The sequence below is a fragment of the Crocuta crocuta genome, unplaced genomic scaffold (assembly GCF_008692635.1).
Source record: "Crocuta crocuta isolate KB4526 unplaced genomic scaffold, BGI_CrCroc_1.0 scaffold14, whole genome shotgun sequence".
Taxonomy (NCBI): Eukaryota; Metazoa; Chordata; class Mammalia; order Carnivora; family Hyaenidae; genus Crocuta; species Crocuta crocuta.
The window spans coordinates 3,549,346-3,556,503 of NW_027530209.1; positions in this window are offsets into that span (position 1 = coordinate 3,549,346).

Below are 7,158 nucleotides of genomic sequence, written 5' to 3' on the forward strand. Positions count from 1 at the left end.
AGGGTGAGAGAGAGAGGGAGTCACAGACCGAAACAGGCTCCAGGCTCTGAGCTGGCAGTCAGCACAGAGCCCGACGCGGGGCTCGAACCCACAAACCGCGAGATCATGACCTAAGCGAAAGTCGGACGCTTAACCGACTAAGCCACCCAGGCGCCCCTAGAGTTCTTTCTTTTCCAGAGAAGAAAAAGTTAAAAACACTCACTGAGCACAGAATATTTCAGATTAAAGTCAAGGAACTATAATGATCTGGAAATGCCTGGAAGATCTAAGACTAGCATAAGGAAAACTGGAATTACAGAAAGAGTGAGGCCTTATAGAAAAAGTTCCATAAAACTAAAGATTTCTCATTTCTCACTTGCTTGAACCAGAAGATAGGTAAGGAAGAAAAACTGAGAAGACTTCTGTCACTCCTCATTTTCCTTCTCCCCTCACCAAAAACACACAAACCTTCATGGGCCTCACTCAGTCTCGCTACAAAGTAAACTAAACTGGTGGCTAATAAAATGTAGACTTCTCTGTTGTGCAAAAAGTTTTTAATTCTTTTGTTTTTTTAATTTGTCATTTTACCTTTTTTTTTTTAATTTATTAACGTCTTTTTATTTTTGAGAGAGATAGAGACAGCGTGCGAGCTGGGAAGGGGGAGGGAGAGAGGGAGACACAGAAACTGAAGCAAGCTCTAGGCTCTGAGCTGTCAGCACAGGGCCAGACGCTGGACTCGAACTCATAAACTGCATGACCTGAGGCGAAGTCGGCCGTTTAACCGACTGAGCCACCCAGGCACCCTAATTTTGCCATTTTAATAATTACAATTATACATGTTTGTTTCGGGACAAGAACTTCAAAGATTACACAATCCAGTACCATATTTTACCCATAAACAGGGAAAGTGAGATGCAGAAATCTAAGTTCACTACCATTAAGTGGACAAGTCAGAACTAGAAACACCAGATCTCCTTATTCTTGAATACTTTTGCCAAATAATGCTTCCTTTTCAGTCTTTACTTAAGATTTCACTCATTTTCGTCGAAAGGACGTTCTTAATCAAAAGGCTTTTATAGTGGATCTTGATCTGTCTACATCCATTTCAATCTTGCGATCGCTCTCTACCACCACCTGGTGGTAGCAAGTGTAAATTGCATGGGAGAGCGGACACCAGGAGAAAAGGCTTCGCCTCTGAAATTGCCAAACACACCCACCACAGCCAATACTGACTGGGTAGTTCCAAGACTACAAGAGTTTCATCCACAGACCAAGGACCTATTTATGTCAGTAGAGAACTACTGTTTTTGAGGGGGAAAATTTTCAGTCCATGAATCTATGGGCTCATCCTTACTGATTTTTTCTGGGCTCCTCTCAATTTGCTCACAGTGGGTTAATTCTTGACTAGGAAATCAGGCGATATTGTTAAATTAAGCTTGTCATATCTCTCTTGCTGGATTTGTGAGCTATATTTAAGATTGTTGTGTCTGCATACTATCACTAGTCCCATTTGCACTGTTTCATGATTGTGAGCTACCCAAGTCGTACTGCTAAAGCTGTAAATCAAGCATCGGCAATTGCAGCACATTAAACAGAAGAGACTCTCAAGCACTCAGCACAGAGGCCCATTATGCTAGAGAGAAAAATCAATCCATAGGGTATCTGCCCTCTCATCTAGTTAACAGAGTAGAGATGAGAGCCCTTAGAAAGTAAAGGCCTTAAAAGCCATTGTCATCTTTGCCAAAAAGTTCTGGAAAATTTTGAGTTATTTCTGACCCCGACAGAGCATTCCACAAATTTAGAGACTCAACAAGCTTCTCTGTGTTAAAAGAATTGTTCCTCAATTAAGGGAATAAGTCATTCATATCTCAGAGTATCTGAGAGGAACTATCAGACGATTCAAGAGTCCTTAGGAAATGAGCATCTCAAGTAGCATCCTTGAAAGAGTATAAGACTAAAGATGGAACAGTTTGGACAACCAGAGGGCAGTATTTTGGCACTGTGGCCCTAAGAATTAGGACAGAAAGGGAACCAGAAAATAGAAGAAAAGAGATGAGAGCCCTCTGGGGAATATCACAAGGGAAACCAGAATGAATTAAGAAGTGAGACCTTGAACAAAGAATCCTGTAGAAGCACCTAACCTCAGGCCAAAATAGATGGGAATGTTGTACCACCTGCCCAGGCCACATATCAGGTAAAGAAGCCAAATAAAGAAGGCTCTCACCACTATCCTCTATATATATGAGATTATGTACCTGGGCTCCTAGAAGTTCAAAAGCACTTCTGAGCAAACAGAAAGAAGCTTCTCTACCTAAATGGGCACTCTTGAGGAGTACGTGAGAAAAGGCAACTTCGCCACGGACCATGATGTAAGCTTCCTTTGGAACCCGCACAGTGGCTCCTCAGCCTTATAATGGACACATAAGGGACATGCAATAAACTCTTGCTGTTATATAAGTAGTTAAAGATGGCCCCTGCATATTTGCCTTATATTGTTCACTTATTCACATCAAGCTAGGACCATCAGCTCGACGTTCTCTGGCACCAAACACAAATTCTTGCACATTCAGTTGCTTTAAATATAACTCAGATAAGCTTATATTAGCCATTTAGAGCCCACCTGCTTTGTATATCCCGCAAAACTACACCCAATATCTGCTAGCTATAGATAAAACAATACCTCTCCCCCCGAGAATCCCCACCTGGCTGTGGAGCAGCATCACCTAGCGGGTAGTGGTACCAAGCTGCAGTGACTAGGTCTCCTGCTGTGCGGGACATCCCATCTCCTGCAGTACTACCCAAGCACCACCCAGTAAAGTGCATTGTGCAATGCTGCCACCTCATGGTCTCATCTTCCCCCATGATCAGCCCTGAAATCCTCACACTCACCACAAAACCACAGCCAATTTTCACCATGCCTTCCAATTTCATCGCCTAATATTTCCAAGCCTGCCCTTGCCCATTCGTGTCAATTCATGCTGCCTAATGCCAGTCTTCACCTGGCTCATCTGACAACCACAGTGCTCTTCTAACTGCTCTTCCTGTCTCCGTGCAAACCTACTCCCTGATGACCTCCAGGTCCTCCACACTGCGCCTGAGTGATCTTCCTGTCACTCAAGTCCTATGAGCACACTCCCTTACCTGAAACACTTTGACGACTTCCTTCTAGATGCAAAACATGTCCCAACTCCTTACCATGCACAGAAAATGCCCTTTTGGCCCATCTCACTCTCCGTGCATCCCTCTACTTCCTAGTTCACATATTACTGGCATATATCAAGTTCTTTCCTTCCTTTGTACCTTTGCAAATTCCAGGAATGTTCTTCCCATCATTCATGACCTGATGATTCCTATTCATCTTTCTCAGCTCAATCACATTCCCTCTAGAAAGGTTTCTTAGGGCTGCACACCTGGACCAAGCACTCTTTGCCACGAGCACCAGTGCATGGTCTGCTGGAGCACGTGCCTCACTGCCTGACTGTGTTCTGTTTCTGTGATTCTCTCCTCCCTTTATATTGAAAGTTCCTCAAAGGGAAGATCCATGTCTCGTCTATCTCTGTATTTCTGGTGCCTGGCAATGAGTGCTCAGGAAATGTCTCCTGAACTGCTAAACAAACATTAGACAGAAGTGAGAAATCTGTGATTTCACCATCAGGAATTTCCTGATCACCAATAAATCATGTCAATGCACTACGCTTTTAATCACCAAACTCAGAAGTTCGTCCTTAGTATGCAACCAATTTCTATTCCCATGAAAAGGAGGTGGGAATTGATTTTTCACCGACTAGTACAAATGGGCAACCAACACATGATCCTAACATTGTCTGATCCATTGAACTATCTTTTCCTAAATCACTACCATTATATGCCCACTGAGTAAGTTTTTCCTGTCTGGTTTACATTCTGAATCTCAGTTGTCTGACTCTAAAAGAATTATATAGCAAAATCCATTCTATTTATAATTGGCAGCCTCTATTGTTTATCTCAACCAACAAATTCAAAAATCTAGACTCTATTGCTTGAAATGCCTTGAGGATAAATAGTCATACTGACAATTGAGTGTTCTTTTTCAAAGTGATGTAAAAATATCAGCGCTCTAGAACAGAGCCATCTATTGTGCTAGAAGCTGTTTTTCTGAATTGCAAAGATGGTCAGCGAGCGTGTCTAAAAATAAACAACTCTCGGGTAACCTGTGAGGCTGATCTTTAAAATAATTGAGAACAAGCATATCTTCAGACATGACCAGCTTTGGCTTTGACTCTGCTGTCCCCATAAAAGGGCCAGATTTTCCCCGCAGCAAAGCTCAAACACAACAGCCCTGGACAGTAGGCCTGCCTAAAGTGGGCACTCGAGCCTGACAGAGAACACTGGTAAATTCAAGCCGCCCTGATGTTCTTGCACTTTACAAATAAGAACAAATTTTAACTATCATACCAAAAGAAATACAATCAAGATACATTAATAAAAATAAGGGAAGGAAGAATTTTAATGCTTAAATCATGAAGTCAGAGTAGATTTTCTCAATGTAACTCAGTAATACAAATGTTTGCAAAGTCAATCTGTTTCAATCTTCTAAAAATACAAGTTATTAAGGTATCTCAACATCTTAAAACCAATTAATTCAAGACCCTCCCAAATTAACTACAAAATACTGACGAATTTGTAATTAAGCCTGCCTATTTTATAAAACCATCGATCCCTGCTGATGTTATGCAGAAGAGAGACCCAAATCAACACCTCTGAAGTACAAAGCCAGGATTCAAAGACCAAGTGTCTGAAACACGTGCTTTTAACTGCTGCATATGCCTGTGGTTTTAGGTTTTCCTCATCCTCCCTTGCTCACTCTCCTGGCCCTAGCATCTCTACTGGTTCATTCTTTCTCCTTTATGTTCTTTCTTCGCTGAGGCCACCCACTTTATGTCAGCAGATTTTCTTCCCATGTTTGTTCTACAGGCAATAAAGAACAAGAAAGCCGAGAAAAACACGGAGCTACTAAAGATCCCACAAATCAATGTAGTCAGTGTTACTACTGTGCTCACAAGGATGCAGGGAAAAGGTTCCACGAGAGGGTGACATAACATACCATCAGGGAGGAAGACGAGACCTGAGGACAGCAGAAGAGTGGTGTGTCCCAGGCAGAGCGAAGCAGAGACAAAGGGCGAGAGGTAGAAACAAGAATGGCCAGTCTGTGGGACGAAAAATTTGATACGGATGGAACACTGAATGCAAAAGATGGAAATGCGGCCAGTTAGCAGACCCCAAAGGTTGAGTGACCAACCACGCCAGTTTGCCAAGAAGCAAGAGAGTTCTCTGAATGCAAGACCTGCAGAGCTAAAACCAGGAACCCACAGGCAACCCTGGACAAGTGGTCACCCTCTAGCCAAAGGGCTGCGATGCCATCCTTTCGGGAGGTCTGAACTTCTCTGAGGCAGCAGGGAACATGGAAGGATTTGAACAAGTACAAGACCAGGCATTCTATTCCTAGTACACACTGCACACTGCAAGAGCGTTTTTAAACATGGGTTGCAACCCACTGGTGAGTTACAAAATCAAGTCAGCTGGCAGGCACAGGGAGCGGTTTTTGTAATTCACGGATCAGAACTATTAGAATGCGCTCTACATGGTAAGGGCAACTAGTGTTTCATCGAATTTGTTTTGACATACATATGTTCACTCTTAGGTCTGATTATTATTTATTATTGTTAATTGCAGTTAAGCATTTGAGATATATTGTAAAACTGGCAAATCAATTGTAAAATGAATCAGTTATAAAATCAATTGTAAAACTGGCGAATTTTAAATTATAAATTTGTCTCTACCTTTGTCCTTTCTCAGCCAACATTTCGCATGACAGGACTCCCATATGATATTTTACAGGCCACTGGGGTAAGCAGAGAGAGCTGTTCACCATCACACAAGACTGACCTGGTCTCTGTCTGTCCTGAGAGCCAAGAGATCAACATCCAAGTACACACAGAACCTCTAGTCCATCTGCAGGGCACTGGTGGGAAAGCCCACCATAGAATGACCAAAGCAAGCTCAGCTCTATTTGTTTAAATCTACCAGAGAAAGAAAGTAGGGGAAAAATCTATCCCTGAATACTTCAAGGCACAAGCACATCAAGACAGATATACTTAGAAAGATTAAGCCGCCTTTCCAGCTATGCACGGGTGTCCGTAAGCGTGCAGAAAATCAATACCAACAGAAATGCAGGACCATGACACATTTCCTGCAGACACGTCAGCACAAATGCTGAATGACCCTAGGATTTGGGAGTTTGCTATCTGTCCCATCAGCACAACTTTTATATTCCTTTTAGAAAGCAAATACCCCTCTGAAAAGCTTAGCTGCAAAATCCCAAGCCTGGCCCAGCGCACAGCATTCTGCACGCGAACAGACAGAACTCCGTGGTATGAGGCAGTCAATGTTCACGACAGATTTCTCAACCAGTCCTAAAGGCTTAAACCTTTCTGATACTCATGTATTTTTTTACTTCAAGACTTAAAAAAAAAATTTTTTTTAGCTAGAGTCAGTTTCAACCATCTGTCTCTTTGAGTGAAAATAGGATGCGGGCTTGTATGCACTGGCTTTTGAAGAAAACCAATTTGGCAGAAAGAATTAAAGAGAAAGAAGAATTATATCTCAGTTTTCAAGGCCATACTGAGGAGTAACAAAATTTCCAATATAAGTAGTAATTTACAGGGACACACCTATCTCCTTTTCTACCCATTAAGCTGTCCCCGATCCTGACCATCCTTGATTGAACCTCACTCAGATTAGATCTGTGTCACCCAGTCACAGCCTTGGGAAGTGGCAGAGTGGAGACAAGAGTGACTGCCCCAACCTGAGTGGCATCACGTGTGATGGGAGATGATGAGAGCAGTACTCTCCAAAAATTTGGAAATAATGGAAATACGGCATGATCACTGTCTGAGAGTTCAACTAGAATTTATCTTAAAACACAGGACATCACCCAAGTTAGAACTACAATGACAGTACCAAAACATCACAGCAAGGGTTGGCAAAATGTAATGGAGAACCACCACATAATTAGTAGTGAGCAGCTATAAAAATTGTTATAATTAAAGGAAAATGTGTTTGAAATGACAGGAAAATAGGTGTGATTTTTTTTTCAGGTCTTCTGTCGTATGTCCAGGGAAAAGGACACCCTGACCAGTT